General features: G+C 45.3%; 4 non-coding genes across 4 annotated transcripts; 3 read left to right on the forward strand and 1 right to left on the reverse strand.

Annotated features, from left to right (window-relative positions):
• Nucleotides 1–1,005: 1,005 nt before the first annotated feature.
• On the forward strand, nt 1,006–1,079 carry trnam-cau (transfer RNA methionine (anticodon CAU)). Its single transcript has one exon. It is a non-coding gene; the product is annotated as a tRNA-Met (tRNA).
• Nucleotides 1,080–7,389: 6,310 nt separating this feature from the next.
• On the reverse strand, nt 7,390–7,463 carry trnan-guu (transfer RNA asparagine (anticodon GUU)). The gene has a single exon. It is a non-coding gene; the product is annotated as a tRNA-Asn (tRNA).
• A 5,101-nt stretch (nt 7,464–12,564) lies between these two features.
• trnav-aac (transfer RNA valine (anticodon AAC)) lies at nt 12,565–12,637 on the forward strand. The gene has a single exon. It is a non-coding gene; the product is annotated as a tRNA-Val (tRNA).
• Nucleotides 12,638–13,080: 443 nt separating this feature from the next.
• On the forward strand, nt 13,081–13,153 carry trnav-aac (transfer RNA valine (anticodon AAC)). Its single transcript has one exon. It is a non-coding gene; the product is annotated as a tRNA-Val (tRNA).
• The last annotated feature ends 3,717 nt before the right edge of the window (nt 13,154–16,870 follow it).

Consider the following 16,870-nt stretch of genomic DNA (forward strand, 5'->3'; position numbering starts at 1 on the left):
GCCCCGAATCTGAATTTCGATTCCGATGTGGTGCAATGTCAAGTTGGACACTAACTATTTCAAGTCAACAATATTAGTTACTTTTCATCAAATTCATTTATGGTGCATTTTCTTACAGTGAAAACACGCATTGAAATCCAGGATATTGTATCGTCCCTTGGGGGTCATTGGACCATCAAATTTTGGGTTAAGAGCCGAACGCGCTAAATGATTGTGCCAGAGAAAAACATCACATCGCATGATTAACAACATTAATTTTTCACCGAGCTAAAGCTTGTGGTTGCAGTAACCAAAGAACGTTATTAAATTAATTGATGAAACTAATGAAATTCTGTGAAAGATGAATAATTGTTGTAACCGATAACTTTGTGCTGCAGAATCACGGAAATACTAACATGGATAGTGAAACCTTAAATAAGTTTTTGTGTTTTGTATGTGATGCACTTTCACCGTTTTCCACTTTCCAGACTGCATTTAAGGGTCTGGTTTCAAATATTGATAGTTTATGACACTTGGAATTTGGTACAGCCGTTGTTAAAGTTAACAGGAAGGAACAAGAATTGTCCCTTCTCGAAGCACAAGTTGACGACTGGAGGTTTATCCGAAGCAAGTTCCTCAAAACTATGTTTTTATGCGGGAACTGAAATAGAGCTTTTTCACGTAAAAGGCGAACATGACAAGCATTGCACTGCGGAAAACTCAGCACACAATTTTCGCAGTCCCTCAGTGTCCTGCCCACTGTTTTCACAGCGGGGCAGTGTTTCAGGGGTGGGCTTTCAATGTTCAGAACATAATTTTTACCAGAATTAAATTTGTCGCATTAAAGTGCTCCTTATCTGTTAATTTCGATTTACACCCTTGCCAGTTTTATGCAGAAACAAGTAACAATGTTTAAGGGATGTGGTGTGTTCAATGTTCGTGCAATAACCGAACAACGCAGTGCAAGAAGTAAAACACAGACCACCCAATGAGTGCCCCAAACCGATTGCCGTAAGAAAAAAAAATGGCCGGTTAGCTCAGTTGGGTAGAGCGTGGTGCTCATAACGCCAAGGTCGCGGGTTCGATCCCCTTCCGGGCCATCAGTAATTTATGACATTATTTGAGTGACTTTGAAAATCCAGACTTCACAAACAAGGAAGTTCATGCAAAATTCAAAAGGAATCGTTTTTGGAATAGCATTCATTACAATGTTTGATATACCTTTGCCCCTGGGGCGGAGAAAAAAAATCTTTCCGCTCATTTTTCATTTATCCTTCATTTCTCACTCACCTTTCCGTGTCTCCATCTCTTTCTGACTGTCTCTTTTCCTATCTCTCCATTTCTTTCCATTTCCGGGACCATTCTTCCAGGTATGCTTACTGACAAACATTACAACCTGTGTCACTCAGTGTCCGGGTATGTTTACTGACACACATTGCAATCTGTGTCACTCAGTATACGGGTGTGTTTACTGACACACATTACAATCCGTGTCACGCAGTATCCGGGTATGTTTACTGACGCACATTACAATCTGTGTCACTCAGTATCAGGGTATGTTTACTGACACACATTACAAACTGAGTCACTGAGTATCTAACAATGTGAAGCAACGAGTTTTATTCCCGCTGTGATATCTCTCTGTCGGTTTGCTGATAAACGTTTAACTCGGGGCCTGTTCCCTTCAACGGTCACAAGCAGTTAGAAACAGACAGAGCGGAGATGAGGAAAAGGCATCAGTTTAGGAATCAAATGCTTCAAATCAAATGTTCGCCGGCGCTGAGAGAGGCAAAAAAAAGAGAAAAATGCAGAAAGAAATAAAGCTAAATAAAGATGCTATCAATATTTCTCATCCTTGATGCTTCTCTGCTCCTTCCCCAAGCCTCCAGCGCCGGTTAATATTTCAGTGTAAATTAATGCGAGATTCGACCCAAAGAATGAGATCCAAACAACCAAATTTTGCTGAAATTCGGAATTGAACTCGGGACTTTCAAATTTTTGCATTCTCAACTGAGCTGTATCGGCTCCATCCCAAGTTCGACTGTCTGGCACAGGCCTGGGACTGTGCCTGGGCGTTTCCTGCTCTGTGGGGCTCAGTACCACTCCGGGTGAGATCAGGAAACGCACCCCAGACCGGAAACTGTGGTTTTCCTGTTTTGTGTGGAGCAGGTGAACTGCCTCTGCCCAGTGTGACTACGTCGATGAGTTTCCAGCTCTGATGGGTAATTGAATCCCTTCCCACAGTCCCCACATTTCCACGGTATCTCCGTGGTGCGGGTGTCCTTGTGTCTCTCCAGGTTGGATGATCAGTTGAAGCCTCGTCCACACACAGGACACGTGGACGGTTTCTCCCCGCTGTGAATGGTGCAGTGTTTTTTCAGGCTGTGTAACCGGTGAAAGCTCTTTCCACAGTCAGTGCACTGGAACACTCTCACTCGGGTGTGTGTGTCTCGGTGCTTTTCCAGTCACACTGATGTTTGAAATCTTCTTCCACAGACAGAAAAAACAAACATTTCTCCTTCCACATTCATAGGTCGATGATATTCAAGTCCTGATGAATCGAGTGACTCTGTCAGATCTTGACGTGATCTTTGGTTTGAATTTCCCGTCTGCAAATCCTCCCCTTCTAATACCCTGTAAAAGTTTTAAAAAGTCATCACTCTAAATACAGGATCGAAATTTGGAACAGACAATTCTAGTTTCTATGGAACTTTCTATCCTCTCTTTTCCGCCAAAGCCGTAAATCCCCGTCCCACACACTCTCCCTCCTCCCTGTGCTGAAATCCAAACCCATCCCACCATCTCCAATATTTCTTCCCTCCACTCCCAGTTTTCTCCCTCCCTCTCCTCTGATTGGGTTCAGTTCTAAACCCGCTGTGGGCAGAGTGAGAATAAAATAAATGAGGCAATGGTTTTCTCTCCTGGTCACTGGGACCCAGAAGCCCCGCCCACTCTTTGTTCCAGGTCACTGGGACCCTGAAGCCCCGACCACTCTTTGTTCCTGGTCACTGGGACCCAGAAGCCCCGCCCACTCTTTGTTCCTGGTCACTGGGACCCAGAAGCCCCGCCCACTCTTTGTGACCGGGGACTGGGACCCTGAAACCCCGCCCACTCGTTGTTCCAGCGCCAAGATGGCCGCGCATGCGCCAAGATTCTACCATGACTTCCGCTCGCAAGATGGCGGCCAGTCACACTGATTTTCGGACGGCTGCTTGTCGGGCCTGTCACCGAGGTGCAAACACTGGGCCTGTGGACTCGGATTTGTGGCCTCAAGACGCCATCAGGTGCTTGTGATGCTTCTCCGCCTAACCATAGGTCCAATTACTCCCCCGTCTTCTCCCGGCCTCCGACACGCCTGTTCCTCCTCAGTCCTTCGCCGCCACTCGCACTGCGCATGCTCAGAGCACAGCCCGGTCCTGGCACCGCGCACTGGACTCCTGTATTCATTGATAGGGCACATTCTGAGGCGCGGGGGACTGTGGGGAAATGCCCCGCCATTGAAAGCCGGAATTGGTGAACAGAAAATTAATTATTGTCATCCCATCGAGGTTGGTGCCAGGGAAGCAACAAACATAATAAATAAATTATACAGAAACCCGAGTGCTCAGACCTTCCCCATGGTGCGAAGTAAACTGGCCGCTGCTTTTCCGTTAATAAGTCGCAACTGTGCTGCAGGAGTTCCTCAGGGCAGTGTCCGAGGCCCAACCATCTTCAGCTGCTTCATCAATGACCTTCCCTCCATCATAAGGTCAGAAATGGGGATGTTCGCTGATGACTGCACAGTGTTCAGTTCCATTCGCAACCCCTCAGATAATGAAGCAGTCCGAGCCTGCATGCAGCAAGACCTGGACAACATCCAGGCTTGGGCTGATAAGTGGCAAGTAACATTCGCGCCAGATAAGTGCCAGGCAATGACCATCTCCAACAAGAGAGAGTCTAACCACCTCCCCTTGACATTCAACGGCATTACCATCGCCGAATCCCCCACCATCAACATCCTGGGGGTCACCATTGACCAGAAACTTAACTGGACCAGCCATATAAATACTGTGGCTACGAGAGCAGGTCAGAGGCTGGGTATTCTGCGGCGAGTGACTCACCTCCTGACTCCCCAAAGCCTTTCCACCATCTACAAGGCACAAGTCAGGAGTGTGATGGAATACTCTCCACTTGCCTGGATGAGTGCAGCTCCAACAACACTCAAGAAGCTCGACACCATCCAAGATGAAGCAGCCCACTTGATTGGCACCCCATCCACCACCCTAAACATTCACTCCCTTCACCACCGGCGCACTGTGGCTGCAGTGTGCACCATCCACAGGATGCACTGCAGCAACTCGCCAAGGCTTCTTCGACAGCACCTCCCAAACCCGCGACCTCTACCACCTAGAAGGACAAGGGCAGCAGGCGCATGGGAACAACACCACCTGCACTTTCCCCTCCAAGTCACACACCATCCCGACTTGGAAATATATCGCCGTTCCTTCATTGTCGCTGGGTCAAAATCCTGGAACATCCTTCCTAACAGCACTGTGGGAGAACCGTCACCACACGGACTGCAGCGGTTCAAGAAGGCGGCTCACCACCACCTTCTCGAGGGCAATTAGGGATGGGCAATAAATGCCGGCCTTGCCAGCGACGCCCACATCCCGTGAACGAATAAAAAAAAACTCAGGCCCGACCCGCCCAGTCTGGTTTAATTGCTAAATGTTCTCTCACTCGAATTCAGACCTGTCATTCTCAGGGAAACTGACGATGTCTCATTTTTTCTGTGCCCGACCCGAGAGCCAGTTAGTGGCTTTAATAAGCTGTCAACAACTTTTGCAAAAGTGGAAGGAGGTGAAAAATTCCACGAGCGATGCCTCAATACACAAGGGACCACGTGCACTGTGACACCAAATCGAGGGCAACTTACACGGGACACCAAATCCGGGAACAACTTACACTGAGACACCAAATCCAGGGACCAATTACACTGGGACACCAAATCCAGGAAACACGAACACTGAGACACCAAATCCAAGGACACGTACACAGGGATACGAAATCTCGAGACCACTTACACAGAGACACCAAATCCAGGGACCACTTGCACTGAGACGCCAAGTCCAGGGATCATTTACATTTGGACACCAAATACAGGGATCAGTTACACAGAGACACCAAATCCAGCGACCACTAAAATGGTGACATCCTTTTTGCACCTTCTCCAGTATCTCTATATCCTTCATATAATATGGAGACCAGAACTGTTCACAGTACTCCAAGTGTAGTCTAATCAAGGTTCTATGCAAGTTTAACATAGCTTTCCAATTCTATCCCTCCAGAATCGAACCCTAGTGTTTGGTTTGCTTTTAAATGGCCATTTTAACCTGCAACACTAATTTTAGTGATTTGTGGATCTGTGTCCCCAGATCTCTCTACTCCTCTACCCCATATAGACTCTTATTATCCAAGCATTATGAGGCCTCCTTGTTCTTGCTACCAAGATGCTCCACTTCATCTTCATCTTTATTAAACTTAATTTGCCAATTACACCCCCATTCTGCAAGTTTATTAATGTCTTCTTGTATATTTTTGTAGTCTTGATCAGTATCAGCTTTACCCCGCCCCAAACTGGTGTCATCCGTAAATTTTGAAATTTTCCATCCGATTCCCGAGTCCAAATCGTTTATATAAATTGTGAACAGTCGTCCCAGCACCGATCATTTTGGAACACCACTTTCCACCTTTTACCAGTCTGAGTAGCGACCCTTAACCCCTACTTTCTGCTTTAGTGCAGTGATCAAGAGAAATCTCATTACACAGGGTGTTGTGAAATTATGGAAATCACTTCCAAAGTTCTTTAATGACAAGTTCTCCTCATGTTTTTATCCAAGACATCACACAGCCCAGTCATTTACTCCAAATGTTGATGCAATGGTTCAAGCTAAGAGGTGCCAGGTATCGGGAGCAGCAGCAGCAATAAATAAAATCTAAACGTAAGTAAGTACCAATATAGTTAATCTTCATCTATTTCCAGTTTAATAACTTTTGCGGAATGTGGCCCAGGCCAAGTGCCATGATATCAGATCAGGCTCACCATCGAAAATGAGTTTGACACCCCTGAGATGGACAATGTGAACCCGGATTACCCTCATCCACTAACCGAGCAACTTCTTCAAAAAACTCAAGCAAGTTTGTAAGACACGACCTTGTTTTTCGGAAGCCGCGTTGAGTATCTCTAATGGCTCCTTCTTTTTCCCCGTGGTCAAAACAGCATCGCTTAGGATCCATTCAAGCATCTTCCCTCTGATCGAGGTCACACTGATGGGCCCGTCATCCCCTGTCTCTGATTTGTCCCCTTTAATGAAAATGGGAACTACGTGAGCTACCTTCCAATCTCAGGGGACAATCCCTGACTCTATTGAGCTGTTGAAGATACAGGCAAGGGGCTCACAGACCACCCGTCCCATCTCTTAAAACACCCGTGGGTGAATATCATCTGGACCTGGAGCACAATCTATTTTGAGATTTCGTATTTTATCCAAGATGACATCACTTTCTATTTTAATATTTATGATGTTATTGTCGACAGCACATCCCACAGCTGGAATCTCAGCATCAATCACAGGAGTGTAGGCTGATGAGAAATAGTCATTTAACAGCTCTGCCTTAGCCTGGGAATCTGTCCTGAACTGCCTTTCAGTGTACCTAAACTATCTTTAATGGTCTTCTGACTCCCGACGCAGTTGAAAAGGCGTTTGCTTTTATTCCCACAATTGTGCACCATCTTCTTTTCCAAAGATCTCGTAGCTTCTCTAATGGCTGCTTTTGTCCCCCTCGATTGTGGGTGATATTTGACACTATCCTCCTGTAAACTGAATTCATCCTGATCTGACCTGAGTTTAATGTAAGACAGTTCGGGGAGTCAGGAATCATTCACCCTGAGACCTAAACTAACAGGTAAAACCCCAGACGGTTCCTTCGTAAGGTTTCCTCTGGTTCATCGGCATATATTTGTCAGGATGCCGAAACCCAGCTTTCTTACAGTCCACCCCTGGAGGTCCCATCCTATGAGCCTACAACCTTCAGCAGTGTCAGTGGTGGAGTTCACAAATGAACTGAAACCCGTCGGAATGCGAAAACAATTTTGCGTTTCCAAAATAAAAGGACTGACATTTATTGTGGAAACAGTCTGGTGTCGCTCACTGCAGAAACATCCATGTCAGAGTGAAGCGGCTCTCCTCCAATCTTTCGACCTTGTCTGTCAAGAAGAATTCTGATTTCCGTGAAGGCAATCTCAGGTTAAATGGTGGAAGATTGGCCGTGCTCAGCTGGCCATCGAAACCGTGCATTTTTTTGCAGACAAAACATATATTTGAAACCAGGAAATACGAGACCATGAAACTTAAGGTAAAATTTTCCCACCGTCCCTGGGTGGGCTCGAACCACCAACCTTTTAGTTAACAGCCAAACGCGCTAACCGATTGCGCCACAGAGACACGACACTTTTGTTTTTGAGCCATTGATTCAACCAGCTAAAAATTCAGGTTGCCGCGATGAATACAACATCTCTCCACCATCAGTTTACTTTTCCAAAATAAAGGGTGTGAAGCTTGCATGAGTGAAAATCTGTGCTCTATTATTTCTGAACATTAAACTCACCTTGCCATTAAACATCTGTATGTTGGAAGTCTGAGTCGCATCGTGGCAGAGAGGATTGATTTTTCGAGCTGTGATTCTCCATTCTCTGTTCGAGTCATATTCAGGTGTGGTGAAAATGAGAGGAGATGAAACGAGCAGGTCCAACGAGCAGGTCTGTGATACTACACGGTGTCTACAAAATTGTCTCTTGTACTTGCAGTGCAGCGGACGGCAGTTTTCACCATTAAACCAGTAACTATGATGTTAAGAAAAAATGTGGCCGACAAACATTCGATTTCAGCGCGGTGACACTGGGTCAGAGTAAAGTTCAGATAATGCGATTGCCGAGTGGCGAGAGGGTGGATTTGGAACTCCTGTGCGGCTGCACTGCTCATTGTCCAGATCTGCTTGGAGCGATATTCCCTTCAATTCATCACTGACAGGGACAGTTTGATTCAATGTCTCTTTTTTCTTGTAATTGGTGAGATTTCAAAAGTTGAAAACGACCCGTGCTGACCCCAACCTCGCCACTTACACGCTGACAGATACAATGCGGTCACAGTCTGGTTCATTGAGATGAAATCCTAAAACGATTTCACAGTCGAATGCAAAGCGAACTAAACTCATTGAAAGAAAGTGCGGGTCACAGAGGTGCCTTTAAAGTCCCGATTGTTCGAAGCAGAACTGGAAAATGCGCAATGCAGCAGCACAGGAATTCCAAATGAACTCTCCGTGGAGGTAAATGAGTGACAGGAGCAGAAGGACATGCCACGTGAAAGATTTGGACCCAGACCTGCTGCATGAGACTTTAAATGTTGTTCACCTTTAACTGTCGCTCATAGTGTCAGAACTGTCACTGTTATCATTAGCCTTCTTGCACTGCAACTCCTCAATAGCCCCAGGTTATCACAGCATCGCTTTCTTCAAATTGAATCCCAGTGTGAAAACTTACACGATTTCAAACCCAAGCAAAGGTGTGCGAGATTGGAAGGAGAGTGTGAGTGGAGATCATGGGCCGGGGGGCAGTGAGATCATCACCTGAGCATTAAGATATCCAACATACCAAAGAAGCAGGGAGATGAGATCTTTGTGTCTATTTTTCCCGGCATGTGCAAAATCCCTTCTCAATGGCCAGCACCGTTCTTTCCCTCTCTCTCCCTTCTGTCCAGGTCAGGATGGGATTCATGAATTCCCCTGTGTTTTCATCAAGCATCTAATTCACCTGGCAGCTGGAGGAGTAGAGGAAGCGGGAGGGGAAGAAAAGTCAGAAACAGGAGATGCCACGTGAAACGGGCTGAATCTTGTGTGTTTCAGTTGCTTCAAATGATCCACGGCAGCCCTGCCTCGCCTCGCAGCTTTCCCAGGAGCTGCATCGATTCGGCCCGTGCGTGCGTGCATTTTGGAAATGGAAACAGAGACATCCGCTGCTTGTGGGAGTATTTCACCTCACTTTTCCATTTCATGCACAGGACTATCCCCACTCGGTACTGTCATGGCCTGAACACGTCTTTCGTGTTCTCAAAGAAAATGCCACTTTGTGCGAGCAGGTGTTTGGACTGGACTGCACTGAGCTGAGTCACTGAGGATATTCAATTAATGAAATCAGTACTTCAAACAGAAAACATTCTTCACTCACTCATCCTGATACATTAGCGTCTCGATTCTTGAATTATTGTTTCATTCATTGCAAAATAGGAACAGAAATAGGCCATTCAGCCCATCGAGCCTCCAGGTTAATACATCCTTCCTGAGGTGGGGTGCCCAGAACTGAATGCAGTCCTCCAGATGGCGTCTCACCAGAGCTCTGTGCAGCTGTAACAAAACTTCCACCTCTTTGCATTCGAACCCTCTATAGATAAACGGGCAGAGTGAGAGCTCAATAGAGAAAGCGAGAGAGAGCAAAAGAAAGAGGGAGAGAGAGCATTATGCATTGGACAAACTTTCTCAGGAGTTCATTTGAAACCCCACTGAGCTTTCGAACCACTTGCTCTACCGCATCAAAAGTTCATAAGCAGCATATGGGTAATGTGAAATCATATAATTCATAACCGGTTTAGTCGCGCAATGGGTAGCACATCGGACTTTTCGCTCAGAAATTGTGTGTTCGCATCGCACCACCGTTAAATTTTAGTTCGTTGATTTCGGAGCTGGGAAGTGAAATTTTGCAGCAAAACCGGAACAGGATCATTAATATCTGTCAAGGAAGGGAAACAGCCCCCACCCACTTCCTCTGATACAAGTGGCTCCAGTCCCACCCGAATTTATAATGTTTAATCCACTCTGAGCTGGATTGGCGAAACACTCTCAAGAAGGAGGCTCACCATCTGCTTACCGCGGAAGTCAATGTGCTGGACTTCCAGCTCTGTCAGACGGGATGTTCCTTCAGACAGGTTTCTAACTGGACACATTCATCCTGCTGCCGTGCGAGCATTGGTGCTACAGGGGTTGAATTCTTGCTTGCAGTAATTCTATTCCTGTAAAAGTAGCTCCTGAAGATCGCAAGATGGAAAGTATCGTGGCTGAGCGGTCTAACGCGCTGGTTTAAAGCTCAAACTCAATCCCATAATTTGTAGATGGATCAAAATCATAGTTTGTGGCTCCAATTCCGAAGCCTCCCTCTGTAAACTAAGAAGACTAAACATCTCATCTGCGATTGCGACAGAGTAGGCCGGAGGAACCACATGGCTGAACAAATAACTAGATGCATTACGGAACACAGCAATTGTAAATAGAAACTGAGAAAATAGGAGCAGGAGTAGGACATTCGGCCGTTCTAGCCTGCTCCGCCATTCAATATGATCATGGCTGATCCTGGACCTCAATACCATATTCCCGCTCTCTCCCCATACCCCTTGATGCCTTTTGTGTCCAGAAATCTATCCAGCTCCTTCTTACATATATTCATTGACTTGGCCTCCACAGTCTTCTGTGGTGGAGAATTCCATAGGTTCACCACCCTCTGAATGAAGAAATTTCTCCTCATCTCAGTCCGAAATGTTCTCATCTGCTTTTGCAACAGCATACGCCGGAGGAAGCACACGGCGATGCAAATAACTAGATGCATTTTGGAACACACCAATTGTACCTTCAACTCCGGCCGAAATTTTCACAAGGAAAAGGATTGGTTGGTTTCGGTGGGCCTCGACTAACAACCTCGCCATTTCCCGGTCCTGGACTGTCATATAAGGACCGCGCACTGACTGGTTGCGCCGCTGGAGCCCAGTCACTTTGATCACCTGTCCCACTCTGCTGGAAAGAATCTTAAGGTGAGAGGCACTTACCTGTGGAAACGTGTCCAGTCATTGCGATGAAAATAATATCTACACTTTCACTTTCAGCTTCTTTCACATCCTCTGCTCCATCGCACGACAATCGGGTTTTCTGCGAACAGGCAAAATGAACATTGGCAGAAATTCTAACAGCAGTGGGGTTCAAACCCACGCCTCCGTAGAAATTTGATGGAACACCTGAGACATCGAGGGCACGCTACCATAATGTCACAGTAACGTTTAAAGAGCTGTTTAATGCTCAAATAAATGAATTGAAGCTAATTGACCGCATTTACCTCGTGCTGGGGTTGTTCTCCTTGGAGCAGAGAACATTTAGAGGAGATTTGATAGAAGTGTTCAAAATAATGTAGGGTTTAGATAAAGTAAATAAATAGAAACTGTTCCCATTGGCGGAAGGGTCGTGAAGCAGAGGACACAGATTTAAGGTGATTGGCAAAAGATCCAAAGGCGACATGGGGAAACACTTTTTTTTACCAACGAGTAGTTGTAATCTGGAACGCGCAGCCTGAAAGGATGTTGGAAGCAGATTCAATCGTGGCTTTCAAAAAGAAATTTGATAAGTACTTGAAGGGAAAAAATGCAGGGCTACCGGAAAGGAGCGGGGGATTGGGACTAACTGGATTGCTCTTACAATGAGCCTGCACGGGCTCGATTGGCTGAATAACTTCCTTCTGTACTGTAACCAACCTCAAGGGCAATGAGGGATGGGCAATAAATGCTGGCCTCGCCAGCGACGCCCACATCCCATGAACGAACTCAAAAAATAATGACTGTATAATTCTATTTATACAGTTTATTTTCATTGCTTGCATTTCTCTATCTCTCCCTGTCTCTGTCTCTTGTATTATGCCCTGATGGACTTCTCAGGCTTCCTTGCACGGCGATGGCTGATCTAACCTGCAACACCAGCAGAGGAGGTTAAAGAAAGATTGGGACAGGAGGAAAAGTAAAGGGGCAATCCAGCTGCTGCAGCCAATGTCCACACATTAATGCCTCTTCTCTCTCGCAGTGAGACAGAGGCACCAATTTGATTAAAGTATACTTATAGTAGATTGTATATTAACACCATTCCGAGACAGACGGCAATAATATCATGGAATCATACAATCATAGAAAGTTACCCCACAGAAGGAGGCTATTCGGCCCTTCGTGTCTGAGCCGTCCGAAAAAGAGGTATCGAGCCTCAACCCACTTTCCAGAGTTTGGCCCACAGTCTTTTGGGCCACCCCCTCTGCTTCCATGAGTCGATCTCCTTGATGCTTCCAAATTAGTGTCGGGTTCTTACTACCCGTTTAATGTTTACATGCCTGTGGAATACTTTTGGATTGCCTTTTATGTTGGCCGCCGGTCTATTCTCATACCCTCTCTTTGCCCCTCTTATTTCCCCTTTCAGTTCCCCTCTGAACTTTCTATATTCTGCCTGGTGAATGAATAAAAAAAAGTTAGGATTTCCGTCAGCCTGAAACAGAAAGTTATTAGTTGATTAATGGCGATTTGAACAAGTATTCTTCTTTTTTTTAGAGTTTAATGAGTATTGCGAAATTAATACAGCAAACTATTTTGCCTTAGTTAATTCCCTGAACGGGAACGGGACCCGCCTCCCACACTGAGAGCATTGGCAGACGGCAGCTGTCTTCTGAGGGTATCCTAAAATAACGTGCGCAGCAGAGTTTCTGTGGTGTAGTGGTTATCACGTTCGCCTAACACGCGAAAGGTCTCCGGTTCGAAACCGAGCAGAAGCATTTTTGAGTTGCCTCCATGAATCGATCTCCTTTGTGGTCCCGAATCAGAGTCGGGTTCTCACGACCCGTTCAATGTTTACATGCCTGTGGCAGACTTTTGGATTGCCTTTTATGTTGGCCGCCAGTCTATTCTCATGCCCTCTTTTTGCCCCTCTTATTTCCACTTTCAGTTCCCCTCTGAACTTTCTGTATTCTGCCTGGTGAATAATTTTTTTAAAAGTCAGTATTTCCGTCAGCTTGAAACAAAAAGTTATTAGTTGACTAATGGCGATTTGAACAACTATTCTTTTTTCAGAGTTTAATGAGTATTGCGAAATTAATACAGTCAACTATTTTGGAGAATTCAATTCCCTGAACGGGACAGGGACCCGTCTGCCACACTGAGAGCATTTGCAGTCGGCAGCTATCTTCTGAGGGTTTCCTATAGCAACGTGTACAGCAGAGTTTCTGTAGTGTAGTGGTTATCACGTTCGCCTAACACGCGAAAGGTCCCCGGTTCGAAACCGGGCAGAAACATTTTGAAAAAGTTCCCCACTAAAAATCAATCCGTCTGAAAAAAAGCAAGAATTCATTCTGTGGTTAAATGTGAATAAAATACCACACCTCACAGAACCGATATGTTTTCCATTCTCTGTGCAGTTCAATGCACATTCAAACACTACACATACACAGACAGTGTCTCGCCCTCATTCACGTTTCATGCCCCGACTGTGCAGGAAGCCCCTCTCAAAGCTGCACATTGCGATTGTTTCCAGTTGATTTGTGAGAGGTCATTAAAGGATCCTGCAGCGCTGCCTCGGTTTATAAATACAGTTATAAACAGCATTGCAGCCGCGGCAACAAACAGATCAGTTTTTCGATGTTCGATGTTCCCCAGCTCCCGCATTGAGTGAGGCCACGAGAGCAACAATATTCAGGCCGCCTGTCAGGCCCCGCTCTCTCCTTTCACACGTTGCTGGCGGGAAGCTGCAATTGCCGCTTCAGGCAGCGCATTACTGCCCATCCCTGGGAAACAAGATAACACCAAAGCTTTGACAACACATCGCAGGCATCGTCTGTCCCGTCGTTGTTGCTCCGCTGCGAAGACAGCACTTGCCAGCTGTTTCAAAATTTACAACCAGAACACTGGATCCTCAGATCACTACCCGTTTTCAAAGTCTGTTACTCTATCTACTGAGCTACGCAGGCTCGCAATTTGTTAAGTTCCTATCGTACATATTCATTGTAGGACTCTGAATTATCCATCGTAGACGTCGAAATTGGGTGAGGGTCCCTGTTATAAAATTGTCAGCAGCGTGTTGAGGAGAATCCTTGTTTCTGTTGAACATGATGTAAGAAACATGGACAGTGAACTCGTGAGTTTACAATTCTTCGTGTTTGTGCCAAATAAGAACATAAGAACATAAGAAATAGGAGCAGGAGTAGGCCAATCGGCCCCTCGAGTCTGCTCCGCCATTCAATAAGATCATGGCTGATCTGATCCTAACCTCAAATTTAAATTCATGTCCAATTTCCTGCCCGCTCCCCGTAACCCCGAATTCCCTTTACTTCTCGGAAACTGTCTATTTCTGTTTTAAATTTATTTAATGATGTAGCTATTATTTAACAATGTCTTGTCATTCGAAAATAATATAAAATCGTTGGACTATATCTTGGTGTTGTAAAATTGTTTACAATTGTTAACCCCAGTCCATCACCGGCATCTCCACATCTTGTCATTCGTTAGCAGCAATTAAAATAACACTTTACCCAGTGGCTCAAAAGCTGAACTTGTCCCACACGGGAGCTGGAAAAGGCCTCTCGACCTTTCAGCGTATTAACATCTGTAAGCTGAATAATTTCACCCGTTACACAGTGATACCAGGGAGAATATTTCCCTTCCAGATTTTCCCCACACGAAACTTCCAACTGATGAATATCCGCTGAACGAAAAGAAGAATTGTATGTTTAGTTCTTTGGATTGAAAGTTCTCGTACCGGCACCTTTGCCATATCAGCTGCCGCTAATCGCTCCCTCTCCCCAAAAAACAAGTAAATTCACACCTACTATTGCAGGACGGTAGGCCAGAGGAGCCCAAGTGCTCACATGGGAACATTAAGAAGTAGATGCGTTGTGGAACATACCAGTTGGACCTTGAACTCAAAATGTTCGATTGTTCCAGATGAGGCTCAAACTCACAACCTGGGCATTTCTGGAGTTCATAAAAGTACCGCACGCTGAGCGCTTGCGCCACAAGAGCAGCGCACAATCGGTCCGATCAGTGCTCCCGTCAAACAGCTTCATTTTCCGTCTCTGAATTATCGCTTTGTGATCTTTCTCCGATTTCTCCAAGAAGCGTCCAATCAAGATGCGCTTCGATAAATATCCGCAGTGAACTTTAAAAGCCCTGGAATCTGAAACCAAACCCCAGAAGATAAGAACGTTTATTGATCTTATTATTAACTAAAGGACAACTTTTGATGGTGCTTTAAGGAGGATTTGGATAAAGTGTGAAATGAAACTAAGAAACTCTCTCTGCGCTGTCGGAGATTGAAGAGATGGGCGTTATTTCATTTGAAAACCGAGGCTCGGAACTTTCTGATGGAGAAGTGTGACAGAAGATTGTGATTAGTGGCAGTTGCCGGGGAGATCTGGAGGAGAGGGTGAAAAGTCAAAGTCACAGCTGTGACAGCTCAAGTGCTGTGCTTATCTGTAATATTTAAAAAGTAATATAAAATACAGGACAAACCGATTTAGTATCGGTTATCAAAAATACTGAAGGATACAGGTTCAAACGGGGATTTGAGAAAAGGGAACAGATTTAACCGCCAGACCGAAATCATTCTACATGAATCTGAAGCGTCTTGAGGAAAATGGCAGCGCGAACTGTGATGTTCGTGTCATCACTTCAAAGACCCTCCAATTACCGACAGTATCTTTGAACGAGTTGTGCAGCAAAACCGTGAGTGAAGCCGCTTTGCATTTGTCAAACGTGTCGGTGACGATATTGGCGTTAATAAGGGTCGATTTCAATTATTTGAAATCTCACCATACCTCTTGACCCGAAAATCGACGATAAAATCGGGTTTTTCCTGTAGGTCGTGAATGGAAGGGAAAGCCGCATCAAACAGATCAGAGAAATGAAGAGCAGAAAATGTGGATGAAATTTGCACGAGTGAAAATCCCTGTTTTTCGGAAGACTCTGTCCCCAATGGTAGAAAGGATTGATATTTCGAGCTGTTATTCACCAGCCTTAACTTCAGTAATTTCCTGTTTGCTGACAATGAGATGAGACGAAATGAACAGGTCTAACGAGCCGGTCGGTAACACAGGACAATGATTCAGTGCAGCTCGTCACCCAGTCACTGGGCTCCGTTATAGCCGCTCCTGTCAGTCACACACAAAGATAAATTGTAAATCGGAAACAGAAATCGTTAATGTAAAACACTTAATATCAACCACCAGTTTTTCCCTCTTTCCGGCTTTTCAAACAATTTGTTTCACAGTTTGTCAAGCCGAAAACAGCCTCTGGTATTTGCTGATCGAGAATTTCAGTGGAAATTGGGACCGTCACTTAGTATCGGAACAAATATACCCGCTGAGGTTTCGGGGTTGTTACTGGTTTATTTATATCAGTGAGTGACTGGTTTTAAACTAGGTGAGGATCTAAGCCTGAGGTAAGAGCCTGGGATAGACAAGAGATTCTACAATATTTCAAGTTAAATTACATTGATTCCGCCAACACTGTACATCACATCCCTTAAACATTGTTACCTTTTGCTATGTAAAACTGGTGTGGATGGAAATGGGAAATAACTGAAAAAACCTTCATTGTATCAAACTTATTATTATTATACAAACAATGTACAGCCTATCCCATAAAAAAGACTCAATGTAAAACCAGTCGCCAGTCCCAGAGCCGCTGTGCCGGTTATATGATTTGCATCCGATTCTGACTGACTTAGTATCAGACGCGCTCCCGTCAACAGTAAACGAATGGGGCCGGATTCATAAGAGAAAAATGAGGACCGACCTCCGCATATCCTGTCCTCATAATTTAACCATTTTAGCCCCGGTATCATTCTGGTGAATCTGCGCTGCAGCCCCTCCAAGGCCAATATTTCCTTCCTGATGTGTGGTGCCCAGAGCTGAATGCAGTACTTTAAATGGGGTCTCAGCAGATATTTCTATCTGTAACATTCTCCCCCTTTGAATACCAGCTTCTTTGAGATAAAGGCCAACATCCCATGAGAC

The sequence above is a fragment of the Heptranchias perlo genome, chromosome 20, assembly GCF_035084215.1.
Source record: "Heptranchias perlo isolate sHepPer1 chromosome 20, sHepPer1.hap1, whole genome shotgun sequence".
NCBI classification, from domain to species: Eukaryota; Metazoa; Chordata; class Chondrichthyes; order Hexanchiformes; family Hexanchidae; genus Heptranchias; species Heptranchias perlo.